General features: G+C 41.2%; 1 non-coding gene across 1 annotated transcript; it reads left to right on the forward strand.

Annotated features, from left to right (window-relative positions):
• Positions 1-503: 503 nt before the first annotated feature.
• Positions 504-576, forward strand: Trnam-cau (transfer RNA methionine (anticodon CAU)). Its single transcript has one exon. It is a non-coding gene; the product is annotated as a tRNA-Met (tRNA).
• The last annotated feature ends 16,244 nt before the right edge of the window (positions 577-16,820 follow it).

Consider the following 16,820-nt stretch of genomic DNA (forward strand, 5'->3'; position numbering starts at 1 on the left):
TAGTATATGTCACATTTCACTCGTTCTTGAACGAGCTACAAGACATATGAAGGACATTTCCTTATAGAACTGACGTACTTCTCTGAATTCTGTCTTTAAATAGTTCTCCGTAAGTGTTTATAAGCCTCGGAGACATTCATAAATGTCCACGATTAAGCACCTTCCTTAAAGACACACACCTGTAATCTTTCTGTGCTTTTGCAACTAACAAGGAAAACATTATATGACAGAAAAAAATATACCTTGAAACTCACAATCAGTAAAACTCAGAAACGTACCGGTAATTAAGCTCACGAGAGCAACAACGATCTTGTGGCATGCACCTGACAAAGTTTGTAAACGTGACTGAAAACTTTGGAAGAAAAGCGTTACGACGTAAAGAGGTCGAATACTATCAGTATCTGTGCAATTGTCAATTTAAAAATAAGCTGACGTCAATGAACAAGAATTGAACAAACATAATGAACAAGGGTATAAGCCGTATATGGACTCATTATAACATGGCCTCGGTAGCGCAGTAGGCAGCGCGTAAGTCTCATAATCTTAAGGTCGTGAGTTCGATCCTCACCCGGGGCATATATTTTAATTACATTGTGACGAACTGAAACAATTTCATGTAGATGTGCTTCAATTCGTAAGACAAATTACTAAACAACTATACATTATTTACAGTTTTCTGAGTAGAATGAATATATCTGTGTTTAATGTCAGACATTCAGTCTAAATTAATTTAAAAGTCAGAATTCTACTGTAATCGTCCCACATGCCCTTATATAGGTACTGGGAGATGAAGAAGCTTGCACAGGATAGAGTAGCATGGAGAGCTGCATCAAACAAGTCTCAGGACTGAAGACCACAACAATAACAGCCCTTATATTGTCGGAAGTTAGCACAGTTGATAGCAGACTTGATGGCATTGCGGCTACCGAATTTCTTCAGCGTACTAGACTCTAAAATTAAAAATGTAGCCTCGCGGGATAGACTGAGAAGCTGCTTAAATAGAGACAGTCACTTTGTTACTCCAGTCGCTGATGCAATATCAAATCTTATTCGTAACTGCTAATGAACTTCGTCATACTACTTGTTGGGTTCTTAATGTTTGTATTAGAGATCGTTTTCTTTGCTTTCAGGATTATGTACACTACTTCAAAGACAATGTGATTTGCTTAAGCATAGTTCTTCCGCCATTTAACATAAGGATTTTAAGACATGTCTGGAACGCAGCAGATTTACATCGTTTTTAGTTTGTTTAGTCAATGATATAGTTCCGCGTCTCGCATCAGATATGTGCGGTCACAACTGTGCCATCAGTGTTCAGTTTTCTTGCACGTTACTGTATTTTTCTAAGATAGGTGTGTAATTACAAGCATTGATAATGTGTTATTATTTCCGTATTATCACAATACATTGCGCATTTCTGTTGCACAATAGACGAACTCTAAACCCCAGTAAATTAAATAACCGATGTCCAGCTGTGAACCGAATAGGTAAAAGTCAGACGGGAAAAGTTCTTAGCTTTAGACATGCTATTTTGAGGCATTTTGCGCTCAACGAATGTGATTATTATGTGGTGCTGAATATCAATGTTGTACGGAACGTTTCGTCAACTCCATCAAAAAAATATAACTTTATTGCAGACAACAGTAACATCAATTTCAATTAACCACATTACTTAAGAGCTCTTGAACTGCACTGCAACTCATCAAAGTTCATTACCATTTTCTTATGTGTGAAATAAGAATGGCTTACAGATGAAAAACTTTTGGTTACATTACGTTAGGTTAACTTGTTGCAAAGCACAGCTAGTTTCAAATGGACGAGTGCATTTGGTCTTACCGGATGCATCAAGGTAGCGAAATTCTTTCAATTAACTGGCAAGCTTTAGGAAGTTACATACGGGGAGTAGTCCAAGATATTGCGAAATGCCATCCTTAAATCGTTAATCAAGAGTCCTACATTCGGTGAAACAACTTCAAATCAGTGAGGAAACTACTGCACGATGCAAAACTCCGTTAACAATTGAAAATTCAATATTTCACGCAACAACGTACACAGAGAGGTAAAAATTGACACACGTTTGTAGTGACATGGGGTTTTACTGAAACCAAAAAAGTGCACGAAATGACCAAAAGATGGTGTGTCATATGATACAAAAGCAATCATTAGCATAGTAATTGTGTATTTAGCAAAGACGATGTTCTTTACAACAAATGCTCAACGTGACGGCCGTCATTCATCAACAATACCTTTCGTCGAGGGTCAATATTGTAAACAACATATCAGTAGGTATGGTGAGAAATTGCGTTGGATGGAATGCGGGTAAGCTACTACAAACAGCATAGTGAACGCATTATTGTGGCCAAGATAGATACGAAGCCCACACCTACTACAGTAGTACAAGTTTATATGCCAACTAGCTCTGCAGATGATGAAGAAATTGAAGAAATGTACGATGAAATAAAAGAAATTATTCAGATAGTGAAGGGAGACGAAAATTTAATAGTAATGGGTGACTGGAATTCGAGTGTAGGAAAAGGGAGAGAAGGAAACATAGTAGGTGAATATGGATTGGGGCTAAGAAATGAAAGAGGAAGCCGCCTAGTAGAATTTTGCACAGAGCACAACTTAATCATAGCTAACACTTGGTTTAAGAATCATGAAAGAAGGTTGTATACGTGAAAGAACCCTGGAGATACTAAAAGGTATCAGATAGATTATATAATGGTAAGACAGAGATTTAGGAACCAGGTTTTAAGTTGTAAGACATTTCCAGGGGCACATGTGGACTCTGACCACAATCTATTGGTTATGACCTGTAGATTAAAACTGAAGAAACTGCAAAAATGTGGGAAATTAAGGAGATGGGACCTGGATAAACTGAAAGAACCAGAAGTTGTACAGAGTTTCAGAGAGAGCATAAGGGAACAATTGACAGGAATAGGGGAAAGAAATACAGTAGAAGAAGAATGGGTAGATCTGAGGGATGTAGTAGTGAAGGCAGCAGAGGATAAAGTAGGTACAAAGACGAGGGCTGCTAGAAATCCTTGGGTAACAGAAGAAATATTGAATTTAATTGATGAAAGGAGAAAATATAAAAATACAGTAAATGAAGCAGACAAAAAGGAATACAAACGTCTCAAAAATGAGATCGACAGGAAGTGCAAAATGGCTAAACAGGGATGGCTAGAGGACAAATGTAAGGATGTAGAAGCTTATCTCACTAGGGGTAAGATAGATACTGCCTACAGGAAAATTAAAGAGACCTTTGGAGAGAAGAGAACGACGTGTATGAATATCAAGAGCTCAGATGGCAGCCCAGTTCTAAGCAAAGAAGGGAAGGCAGAAAGGTGGAAGGAGTATATAGAAGGTTTATACAAGGGCGATGTACTTGAGGACAATATTATGGAAATAGAAGAGGATGTAGATGAAGACGAAATGGGAGATACGATACTGCGTGAAGAGTTTGACAGAGCACTGAAAGACCTGAGTCGAAACAAGGCCCCCGGAGTAGACAACATTCCATTAGAACTACTGTTGGCCTTGGGAGAGCCAGTCATGACAAAACTCTACCAGCTGGTGAGCAAGATGTATGAGACAGGCGAAATACCCTCAGACTTCAAGAAGAATATAATAATTCCAATCCCAAAGAAATCAGGTGTTGACAGATGTGAAAATTACCGAACTATCAGTTTAATAAGCCACGGCTGCAAAATACTAACGCGAATTCTTTACAGACGAATGGAAAAACTGGTAGATGCAGACCTCGGGGAGGATCAGTTTGGATTCCGTCGAAATGTTGGAACACGTGAGGCAATACTGACCTTACGACTTACCTTAGAAGAAAGATTAAGAAAAGGCAAACCTACGTTTCTAGCATTTTTAGACTTAGAGAAAGCTTTTGACAATGTTGACTGGAATACTCTTTTTCAAATTCTAAAGGTGGCAGGGGTAAAATACAGGGAGCGAAAGGCTATTTATAATTTGTACAGAAACCAGATGGCAGTAATAAGAGTCGAGGGGCATGAAAAGGAAGCAGTGGTTGGAAAAGGAGTGAGACAGGGTTGTAGCCTCTCCCCGATGTTATTCAATCTGTATATTGAGCAAGCAGTAAAGGAAACAAAAGAAAAATTTGGAGTAGGTATTAAAATTCATGGAGACGAAGTAAAAACTTTGAGGTTCACCGATGACATTGTAATTCTGTCAGAGACGGCAAAGGACTTGGAAGAGCAGTTGAACGGAATGGACAGTGTCTTGAAAGTAGGATATAAGATGAACATTAACAAAAGCAAAACGAGGATAATGGAATGTAGTCAAATTAAATCGGGTGATGCTGAGGGAATTAGATTAGGAAATGAGACACTTAAAGCAGTAAAGGAGTTTTGCTATTTAGGAAGTAAAATAACTGATGATGGTCGAAGTAGAGAGGATATAAAATGTAGACTGGCAATGGCAAGGAAAGCGTTTCTGAAGAAGAGAAATTTGTTAACATCGAATATAGATTTACGTATCAGGAAGTCGTTTCTGAAAGTATTTGTTTGGAGTGTAGCCATGTATGGAAGTGAAACATGGACGATAACTAGTTTGGACAAGAAGAGAATAGAAGCTTTCGAAATGTGGTGCTACAGAAGAATACTGAAGATAAGGTGGATAGATCACGCAGCTAATGAGGAGGTATTGAATAGGATTGGGGAGAAGAGAAGTTTGTGGCACAACGTGACTAGAAGAAGGGATCGGTTGGTAGGACATGTTCTGAGGCATCAAGGGATCACAAATTTAGCATTGGAGGGCAGCGTGGAGGGTAAAAATCGTAGAGGGAGACCGAGAGATGAGTACACTAAGCAGATTCAGAAGGATCTACATCCTGGGAGATGAAGCAGCTTGCACAGGATAGAGTAGCATGGAGAGCTGCATCAAACCAGTCTCAGGACTGAAGACAACAACAACAACAACATTGTTTTTCAGTATCGCTAATAAGGTTGGACGATCGCGGTAGACATGTGACTTCAGGTAACACCACACAAATAATAACACGGATTGCACGCAATCCTCACCAAACGATTTGTGCAAGAGATCTTTCACACGCGTAGCAGATTCGTGGAGATCTGTCAGCAGCTGATTTGTCAACTGCTGACATAACCAGAAATGTATCCGAGGAGGCGTTCGTCAACAACTCGTGGCCGAACTATTCATCCTGCCCGCTTTGTTCACAGCGATTAAAACTAATTTCAGCGAGCAAACTGAAAAGATAAATCTGTACCAAAAGCAAACTGTAATTTCTCGCTTTCATTGGTTACGGCAACTATCCTCACACTGGCTTCACGATCTGACACATTACACTTTATAGGCCACATAGGCACGATACATAGAAATAATTTACACTGTTTAAAAGTAGGGAAACTTCTTTACGTACATACCTCCACCGACTGCTAGCTGCAGGCAGCTGAGCTGTCCAAAAGACGGTGGATACCACCCACGTCAGAGTCCCTGGAACTTTCCGAAGTGGAGGAGCAGCTGGATATAATAATAAGTCTTCGAGAAAAAAAAATGGTTCAAATGGCTCTGAGCACTATGGGACTTAACATCTTAGGTCACCAGTGCCTAGAACTTAGAACTACTTAAACCTAACTAACCTAAGGACATCACACACAACCATGCCTGAGGCAGGATTCGAACCATTTTCCGTCTCCTTCTCAAAGTATTCCCACAGACTGCACACGAGTTGTTGCGGTTGTCCTTTAAACGCAATTCCTTGCCCGGCTTTATTTCCTGTTGTGTTTGCATCCCGGATCCTGGGTCTGCCCTTTTTCTTTCGGATTTCATCAGACGTGATACCACTCAAAAAACACACGCACAACGATGGTAACGGAATATGCACGCTTGATGCACAGCACTAGCCAAACATTAGAAGTCCGCTGAGCGTTTGTTGTACCATTTTGGCAACGACGAACGGTTCGGGCGTGACGTAGAAGTCTCTCATTGGAGCAAACCAGCTCTAGGCCGTGAAGTGTCGACTGTCATGTAATTTTAAACGAACTATAGGTTTCTGTCAGAGTATGTCGATGCAATAGCTCCATACTTAAAAATCATATACAACCGCTCGCTCGACGTAAGATCCGCACCCAAAGACCAGAAAGTTGCAAATGTCACACCAACATTCAAAGAAGGCATTATGTGTAATCTACTAAATGACAGGCCGATATCTAACGTCGATATGCAGCAGGATTTTGGAACATATACTGCGTTTGAACATTATGAGTCACCTCAAAGAGAATGGTCTATTGACATAGTAAAACGGATTTACAAAACATCGTTCTCGTGAAACACAACTAGCTCTTCACTCACACGAAGTGCTGTTGACAAGGGATTCCAAATTGATTCCGTATTTCTAGATTTCCAGAAGGCTTTTGACACTGTACCTTACAAGCGACTTGTAATCACATTGCGAGCTTGTGGAATATCGTCCCAGTTATGCGACTGTTTCATGATTTCCTGTCAGAGAGGTCACAGTTTGTACTAATTGACGGAAAGTCATGGAATACACATAGGTAGTTTCTGGCGTTCCCCAAGGTGGTGTTATAGACCGTCTGCTGTTCCTTGCCTATATAAACGATTTAGGAGACAATCTCATCAGCCGTCTTCGGTTGTTTGCAAACGATGCTGCCGTTTATCGTCTAATATAAAGTCATTAGAAAATTAAATAATTGCAAAACGCTTTAGAAAAGGTATTTATATGGCGCGAAACTTAACAACTGACCCTAAATAATCGAAAGTGTGAGGTCATCCACATGAGTGCTAAAAGGAATGAGTTAAACACGATATATCAACCAAATCTAAAGACCGTAAATTCAACTAAATACCTAGCAATTACAATATGAACAACTTAAACTGAAAGAAACACATAGAAACTGTTGTGGGGAAGGCGAGCCAAAGAAAGCTTTTTATTGGCAGAACGCTTGGAAGATGTAACAGATCTACTAAAGAGAGTGCCGACACTACACTTGTCGGTCGTCTTTAGGAATACTGCTGCGCATTGTGGGATCTTACCAGATAGTATTAACATATGTAGACTCAGACACTAATCTGTCGGTAGTCAGGCTCTGAGCTCTATGGACTTAACATCTGAGGTCATCAGTACCGTACAACTTAGAACTCATTAAACCTAATTAACCTAAGGACGTCGCACACATCCATGCCCGAGGCAGGATGCGAACCTGCGACCGTAGCGGTCGCGCGGTTCCAGACTGAAGCGTTTAGAATAGGGTGACCAAATTATTTTTGGTGAAAACCGGGACACATTTACCCGGGTGCCAATGGACACCTCATTCCACATGTACCCAGGTTTCTTAATTTTAAATATTAATGTTCTGTTGATACATTTTGTTAACCCGATTATTATAACTAATAAGAGAATACAAATGATTGATATAATCTAGCTTATCTGTATAATTAATGACAATTAATAATCGTATACAGTGGTAAAGAAATGTATTACCATTTTACTATATTTTACAGCCATTCAACTTTTAATTAATTAATATTAACATGAGCTTTAATGTTACTGAGCACTTGCAGATGGAATTGACTGTCTTTGGAGAAAAGGGTATTTTTCACTGCCTCCAGCCTTCTTGATCATGTCTTTGTTCTTTGAGACACAGCGATAAAACTCGGCACAATCTTTTTTGTAGTTGTACAGGATCTGCAGGATTGCTTCAAGAGAGTCCACCTCCATTCTGTTTCTTTCATAAGTCCACTGGATATTCATGAACCAAAATATTCTTTCCACATTGGAATTATGGGCTGGGATTGCAAATAAATACCTTGCAATTATTACCAACTCAGAATAATACTGAAGACAGCCACAGCTTTAAAAAAATTCACCCACTTCTCATGACATTCCAATGGTGTTTTTTTTCATCATTCCACTTGTGAAGACTTTCTTCAACAAAATTTGTCAGTATGCCGAACTGATCAAAGAGAATGTAATCATCGTTTTCAATCTCTTTACTCTTCAAACAAGAAACTGTCTCTTCAACACTTTCCCATTTTGGCACTCTGTTCAGTAACATCCAAACACCGACGATGAGGGTAAATATGAGGCGCTCCACTTGCTGAGATATTCTACACAAGTGCCATAAAACTTGTCAACTTCTTCTCTAAAACGCCTTTCCGCTGCTTCTGATACTTCTGCTCTTTTAAGGACAGCTTTAACATTAAAAGAAATGAACTGCTGTTCTCTCCTCTTAGTAACAGTTTCCAGAGTATTTTTCAAAACATCATTTACGTCTATTACATTTTTCGTGCTTCCCTCAATTTCCTTTATCCCATGCTGCAAAGTGCTAAGCTGACTGTGAATGAACCATAAGTAGGCTTCACTTTAAAAGGTTACTGCAAAACTGAACAATATTTTGGGGGCTTTGTCTTCATTTAGGAAAACATCTTTTAACAGTTCAAACAGGCGGATTACTATTTCAACTGCTGGAAACAGTGATAACCAGCGAGTTTTCGAGTGGCACATTACATTCATATATTCAGTTCTCACATAATCACAGAACTCTTTAAGCCTTTCTGTTCTAACAGTATATATGTAAAAGTGTGAGTATACCTTCATGACGATAGTTTCAACATCACAGCTTAAACGGTCAGCAGATGTCTGCTCGCTATTGTGTAAAACATGTGCAGGGCGCCCTATGCCTTCAACGTTTTCATTCAATGTTGCCTTTAATTTGGTAAATACGTTGCATTGCCTTGTCTTTTTAAACCACCAAAGTTTGTGTTGGTGTTGTCTCCACAAAACGCCACACATTTATTTTTCTCAAGATCAAACATTTCGATAGTATTCTTAGAAAATTTTGAAATTTCGTCAGATGTTTCATTAGGTAGGGAACTCACCATCAAAAGTTTGGTCTGAATTCCCTGATTAATATCGAAAAACTGAACAACAAACGGAAATATTTTAGTGGCTTTATGTTTGCTGGCATCAGTGGATATCCCGTAGAAAGGAGACTTTTGGATGGTTTCAAGGCTTTTCTTTACACTCTGGGGAGCAATAACTCCTTTCACTAAGGTTGACACTTCAGTTCTTGCTGAACTAAAGTTTTTTGCAATGGAAGAATCATCAAACATAATGCTGTTAACCTTATTAGTACAATCACTAGATCTTTAAGTTTGGTGATGTTTTACCGTGTGGTAAGCTAGTGTAAGCTCGGCTGCTCGAACTTTCGACTCTTCACTTGACTGATGTTTCACAAAATAATTTTGTAGAGTTTTATTGCAACTCGGTGCACTGTATCTGTAAATGTGTTTCTTTGACCTGATGTGATCAACTATGTCGGAACGTCCACCATGACTTATACTAATAAAACAGTTACGTACGGAACACTCTGCTTCGACCTTTCTTAATGAAATTCCATTCCTTGGAATAACAGTCACTGAACTTGCAGGCACGTTTGGGCATTGCGTTTCACAGTACTGCAGCAATAATACCACTAACATGAGAAAAAACTATTGCAGTTTGTCTGACAAAACACCAACTACTACACTGTTCTGACAATGAGTGTGTGAGTAAGTGGCGCGACAGTCGGACGGTTTCATAGCTCTGTTACAATAATACAACTTACTACTTGTTGGCCAAAATACCGCTCAAAGTAAATTATTGCCTGAGTGTATCAATACTGATACTGTGATTACTAGTATGGGAAAATGGAGGTTTTAGACAAATAAGCTAAAATATATTAATTTCTTGTGTTGTATTTCCTTTGATACAGCGAAATCCCAAAAATTTGAGAAAGTTTCACGAAATGTATTTAAAAATTGAATTCCGGGACTTTTGAGCGCCCCGAAACAAATTTTCGGGACACCGGAATGCAGGGATGAAAACCGGGTCAATCCCGGTTTTCCGGACCCTAGTTTAGAACCGCATGGCCACTGCGGCCGGCTTTCGGTAGTTAGATGTGAGCGCCCTTCCCCTGAGTTGAGCATAAACAACGTTGCTATCTGATTAACTTAAACTTACCTTTATTTATAATAGGTGCTCAAAATTATGTCGTCTGTGGTAAGACCAACGTGACATCGCCTAAACACAGTAGCAAACACTCGACGAATTTCGGCTGTCGAGACCTGAGAAACGACTAGCCGAACTTCGTCTTCCAACTTTTCGAGCTTGTGGGGATTGGTTGCAAACACCTTGTTTCTCAAAATTCCCCAGATATAAAAACCACACGGATTTAGATCTGGAGAACGAGGAGGCCTGTCAATTATCCTGTCATCAATAGCAGTTAGTATTGCTGTAATAGAAGCATTGACGATGTGTGGTCTTGCATTGTCCTGCTTGAAATAACCGTACATCTTTTCGTTAGGATGCAGTACGTTGTTCTCATACCCGTCAGAACTCATTCTATCCTGCAAAAAGATTGACCCCATAATTCGTCTTCCACTAATTGCACATCACACTCCTCCTACTTTCACATCATGCAGCAATTGTTGATGTAATTCATGAGGATTTTCGGATTGTTTTGAGAATTTACGTATGCTGAGAAATGCAGTCATACTTCATCAGAAAAAAAGCATCTCACAATCAACTTCCCCACAGTGCACAGACTGCAACAGCCACTTGCAGTAATGACGTCGAGCAACAGTATCTGAGTTCCTCAGTTGATGCGCTACCTTTATTTTGTATGGTTTAAATGTCAGTTTGGACACAGCTCTGTGAGCAGACGGCATTGACACACCGGTCTGAAGTGCCAAAAGGTGCTGAGATTTCCTCGGATTTCTTTCCAAGTCTTCCCCTATCTCGTCTAAATCTTATTCACTTAAAACACTAGGTTCTGTATGCCTGCCTTAGTGTAACACAGATCCAGTCTCTTGAAAATTCTTCACTAATCTGCGTATCGTCGAATCATTGGGGACAAGCTCACCGGTAAATTTTCGTATGATTTCACGAACGATTCTGTTTTTGCGTAGTTCAACACCAGAAATATTCGGTGATCCTTCGCGTACACCAACCGAATGGAAATTTGATAGGAACTCAAAACAAAACATTCGAACAGTACAGAAGACACGCGGACCGTGTTTCTGTCTGAGGACCGGGCCCAGCAACATACGGGCAGCGAAAGCCCTGAAGTCAGCGCCGTTGCAATAATGACGTCTTGAAACAATATTTGGAGCGATTGAACTTGACAAAAAAACTCGAAAGAAAACATCTGTACACTTGGCCGCACAGTATATGGGGCACGCGCAAAAAAACATTGGTGTCCGACAATTACGTACAGCGACAACAGGCAGACGCAGCGGCAACTGCCGGCAAACGCGCCTCGCCTACCGGCGTTTTCGCGAGACAATCTGTTAAATACCGAAAACGAAGTCGTGAATATGGAGACGACTACGAATATTTTCAGATTTAAGACTTGTGTCTAACTTTTCATTTTATGCCCAGTAGCCTGTAGGGCAGCAAACCACGAGCACTGCTTTCTAATAATAGAGATGTTAATTGTTATAAGACGTAAATTGTAACTGAAAATATGTGACACTGTTTGGGAGAAAGTAAGATTAGTTCCAACTGAATTTATTCATGATGGTTTACTCGGGAACTTTGTACCGAGATAACCGTTCATTTAGTGAGACGTTTCTAAAAAAAATGGTTCAAATGGCTCTGAGCACTATGCGACTTGACTTCCGAGGTCATCAGTCGCCTAGAAATTAGAACTACTTAAACCTAACCAACCTAAAGACATCACACACATCCATGCCCGAGGCTGGATTCGAACCTGCGACCGTAGCGGTCGCTCGGTTCCAGACTGTAAGTGCATAGAACAGCACGGCCACTCAGTCCGGCAGAGGTTTCTAACGTGTCAGAAAAATCTGCGGTCAGTTTTTAAAACTTAATAACCCTCGAGCGGGTGCGCCGTTTCTCATAACACGTGCGGGCGCGCAGCGCACTTTGTACACGTGAAAAGAATAGGTTTCCTTAGGTAATCAACGTTAAGTCATGTACGATCAAAATCACAGTTTAATCTTAGTTTATTTCAACAAGGAGAAAATAAACTTACATAATATGAGCTAAACTACTGTTTTATTAAACAATAATGAAAAAAATTTTCACTGTAACTCTCTGTTGCCAAGGACAGGTGTTAAACAAGACCGCTTCAGAGAAACCGCTCGTAGCGCTAAATGAGACTGCAAACTTGCTATCTATAAAGATGAATAGGCATCTTTACTGCAAGTCGCTGGCAGCCCAGTCACACGAACAACGCATATTGAGTGAGAATGCCCATTCGAGTAATGATGAAAAGTCGATATCAAGTATAATCATTATCGATTCATACGTCATGGGTGAGACTTCTCGAGAAAGGAAGAAACTGAAAATTTCTTTGATAAAGTGGCTTCTGAGTACTATTAAGGCCGTATAACAATTTTCTGTAACTAGAGTGTGACTATAATAGAGGCAACGTAATGGTCTGGCCACACATGACCGGGGCCGTCGTGCCGAGGGACGAGTATTGGCCGCCTGCTGCAGCAAGAAATATATCATTAATATACCAGATGCGACATGGACATGCTCGACGAACGTCAATGGTGAAGAGCGTACTGAGCAGAATCAGTTTCTGTTTTAGTTCTGTAAAGATGACCCATGGCAGCTCGCATCGCTACTGCGAGCTTTCATCTGTGAAGCGCAAACATCTGCAAGCGAAGACAATAGCCGTCTATAGAGCTGTGACAACACTGAGGCGTTGCCATAGGAATGTTTACAAAATCACGTTACGTTATCGGTTGAGATAGGCGCGTGAAATTGCCGCGCCCAGCCCACTGCAACTGTCACGGATCAACTTAACGTCGAATGAACTGTTGCGTGGCCAACAGTTAGTAGTCTACGTTTGTGTCTGTCGAATCTGAGGCCGCAGTTTAGACGCGAGACAAAGAAAGTGGATGTTAACACAGGGGAGAGACGAAACGATCTTGTTGTTATTGTGGTCTTCAGTCCAGAGACTGGTTTGATGCAGCTCACCATGCTACTCTATCCTGTGCAAGCTTCTTCATCTCCCAGTACTTACTGCAACCCACATCCTTCTGAATCTGCTTAGTGTATTCATCTCTTGGTCTCCCTCTACGATTGTTACCCTCCACGCTGTCCTCCAATGCTAAATTTGTGATCCGTTGATGCCTCAGAACATGTCCTACCAACCGGTCCTTCTTCTTGTCAAGTTGTGCCGAAAACTCCTCTTCTCCCATATTCTATTCAATATCTCGTCATTAGTTATGCGATCTACCTATTTAATTTAATCTTCAGCATTCTCCTGTAGCACCACATTTCGAAAGGCTATTTACAGTTTGTACAGAAACCAGATGGCTCTTATAAGAGTCGAGGGGCATGAAAGGGAAGCCGTGTTTGGGAAGGGAGTGAGACAGGGTTGTAGCCTCTCCCCGATGTTATTAAATCTGTATATTGAACAAGCAGTAAAGGAAACAAAAGAAAAATTCGGAGTAGGTATTAAAATCCATTGAGAAGAAATAAAACCCTGCGTTCACCGATGACATTGTAATTCTGTCAGAGACAGCAAAGGACCTGGAAGAGCAGTTGAACGGAATGGACAGTGTCTTGAAAGAAGGATATAAGATGAACATCAACAAAAGCAAAACGAGGATAATGGAATGTAGTCGTATTAAGTCTGGTGATGCTGAGGGAATTAGATTAGGAAAGGTGACACTTAAAGTAGTGAAGGAGTTTTGCTATTTGGAGAGCAAAATAACTGATGATGGTCGAAGTAGAGGGGATATAAAATGTAGACTGGCAAAGGCACGGAAAGCGTTCTTGAAGAAGAGAAATTTGTTAACATCGAGTATAGATTTAAGTGTCAGTAAGTCGTTTCTGAAAGTATTTGTATGCAGTGTAGCCATGCATGGAAGTGAAACATGGACCATAAATAGTTTGGACAAGAAGAGAATAGAAGCTTTCGAAATGTGGTGCTACAGAAGAATGCTGAAGATTAAATGGGTAGATCGCATAACTAATGACGAGGTATTGAATAGAATTTGGGAGAAGAGGAGTTTGCGGCACAACTTGACAAGAAGAAGGACCGGTTGGTAGGACATGTTCTGAGGCATCAACGGATCACAAATTTAGCATTGGAGGACAGCGTGGAGGGTAACAATCGTAGAGGGAGACCAAGAGATGAATGCACTAAGCAGATTCAGAAGGATGTAGGTTTCAGTAAGTACTGGGAGATGAAGAAGCTTGCACAGGATAGAGTAGCATGGAAAGCTGCTTCAAACCAGTCTCAGGACTGAAGACCAGAACAACAACCAGGCATTCTCCTTATTTTACATTCATATGTTTTAGTAGGCATGTTAAACTACATCTAGTACAAAAAGTGAAATAAACAATTAGATAGGCACACCTGGAAAAATACGTACATATAGTGTTTATGTTCGTTGATCATAAGTTCTGTTATAATTAGACATTATTGAAGAGACAGATTTTAGATAGGAATGCTAGCAGCAGGGAATAGGAGGGAGAGTCAAGGTGAAGGGAGGAGAAGAATAGAGAGACATGATGAAACATAATATAATATTGTACAATATCTGCATTTTGGGTAACTGGGGAAGAAGCAGCGCTGTGAAACTCTTGGTAGAGCGGAAGAGCACAGGAAGCTCACACATTCCTTCGGACAATAGGATGGTACAGGCGCTTCCGGCGGTAATCCCGGGACCCGCCTATGAGCTGAAGAGTCTGCAAAACGGGAACACGTGTCCGGCGGGCAGGCGTCAGAAGGCGGCCTGGACAGCCAAAATCACACGGCAGGAGCTATTCGCGTACTTTCCTACGGACATAGGACTTCCAGAAATCTCGAGCTGGATTCTAAACTGCGATTGGTCGGCGTTCAGAAACGAGCGCCTTGCGGAAAGGTGATTCGCCACCCAAATTTAAGGGGGAGAAAAGACTATGAGCCAGGAAAAGAGGAGAAAAGAAATCAAGAGTCGTTGAGGGGTCGTGGAGCAGGAGAGTCGTCTTGGAGGTTCACAGCAGTCGACGGACGTCTTCGCCTTTAATTTAGGTGAAGTACGATGTTGCTATTATGTCGCTGAGGCGAGAAGTCCTGTGGTTATGGCTACTGATCATTACGGTGATCTCGCTTATGCACCGGCGTGTGAGGAAGTGAATTTACATTGGTGAATCTCGAGTTCGCTCTGCACTTAGGTTACGCACTGCTCATAGAGATAGTAGTTCAAAAAGAAACGAGTCGGAGGCATAGTTACAGAAACCAGTACCTGTATGTTAGAAGTATGGGCCCTGGCTGTTAGACACTTGTCACACAGCGACACAAAGCGGCGAATGGCTGTCTCATAAAATTCCCGGGGCTGCGATGCTAACCAGTTACACACGTACAGCTGGACGTTGCCGTCCGAGGTGAATCGTTTGCCCCTATGCTGGCGTTCTTCTCTGACTAAGATGGCCCCTTCCTGATTCACTTCCTGCAGCACAGGACAACAGTGAATGCCCAGCGTTACTCGCAAACCTTGACCACCCTTCGCCAAGCGATCAAATCATAACGACAAAGCAATCTCATCCCTGGGGTAATTCTGCTCCACGACAGTGCAAAGCCAGCATTTTTAGCTAACTATGTCTTGTGACAAATTCATTTTAGGTAGGAGATCTTTGAGATTAACTGGCTGCCTTTCTTCATATCTTTAGATATTGGCCTTGTTAGTCAGTCAATACGATCTACTCCCACATACCGGCTACCCATCTTGAGCCACATTCCACCTCCTGGTATCAAACGGAAGAGAGCGATACTGCGTGAATACCAGAAGATGACTAATAACACCGACCTTCCAGTAATCGACGATGTATTCTCTCCGCAGCGAGAAAGACTAACAAGGGGAAGGCCTCAGACACGACCAACCGATTCAGCTCAAATTTGGCAGGTCGCTTGTGTACAACCTAAAACGAAGAAATATAAGATATTTTGGGTCAACACCCCCGCAATTTTGAGAAAATCACCCCTAAAGGTTATGACGAGCAATCGACTCAAAATTGGCAGGATCCATAGATAATTGTAAATATAGCATTTTTCATCATCAGGTATAGGGTCCGAAAATGCATACTTTCCCAGAAATCGAGGTTAGAAACTTTTACAACTGCTGCTTCTGTACCCACATGGTAAACGCCTTTCGCCGACCGCACCGATAGCCCAACGCCAAGGTAACTGTCTGGGACTCGGAGAACCCGGGTTTGAACCTCGGAGAAACCTAGCGGATGTCATTCTTTTCGTTTGTATTTTTCCATATCTTAATTAATAAGGATAGGAGGGTTAATAAGGTAAGTGTTATTATCATTCCTTATTGATTTACTTACCTTATTAACCCTCCTATCCCTATCAATTGAGATATGGAAAAATACAAACGAAAAGAACAACATCCGCTACGTTTCTGCGATATTCGAACCCAGGTTTACCGATTCCCAGCCAATTACCTTGGCCATTGCACTACCGGCGCTGTCGCCGAAAGGCGCTTACCATGTGGGTACAGAAGCGACAGTTGTAAGAGATTCTTTCCTCGATTTCTGGAAAATTTTGCGTTTGCGGACCCCATACCTGATGATGAAAAATTATCTATTTACAATTATCTATCGATCCCTGCATTTCTGAGTTGATTGCTCGTCATAACCTTTACTGGTGAGTTTCTCAAAATTGCGGGGGTGTTGACCCAAAACATCTTAGATTCCTTCGCTTCAGGTTGTACACAAGCGACCTGCCAAATCTGAGCCGAATCGGTTGCCGTGTGTGAGGCCTTCCCCTTGTAAGATAAAGACAGCCCACTCTGATCAC

Source organism: Schistocerca gregaria, chromosome 1 (assembly GCF_023897955.1).
Source record: "Schistocerca gregaria isolate iqSchGreg1 chromosome 1, iqSchGreg1.2, whole genome shotgun sequence".
Classification (NCBI taxonomy): domain Eukaryota; kingdom Metazoa; phylum Arthropoda; class Insecta; order Orthoptera; family Acrididae; genus Schistocerca; species Schistocerca gregaria.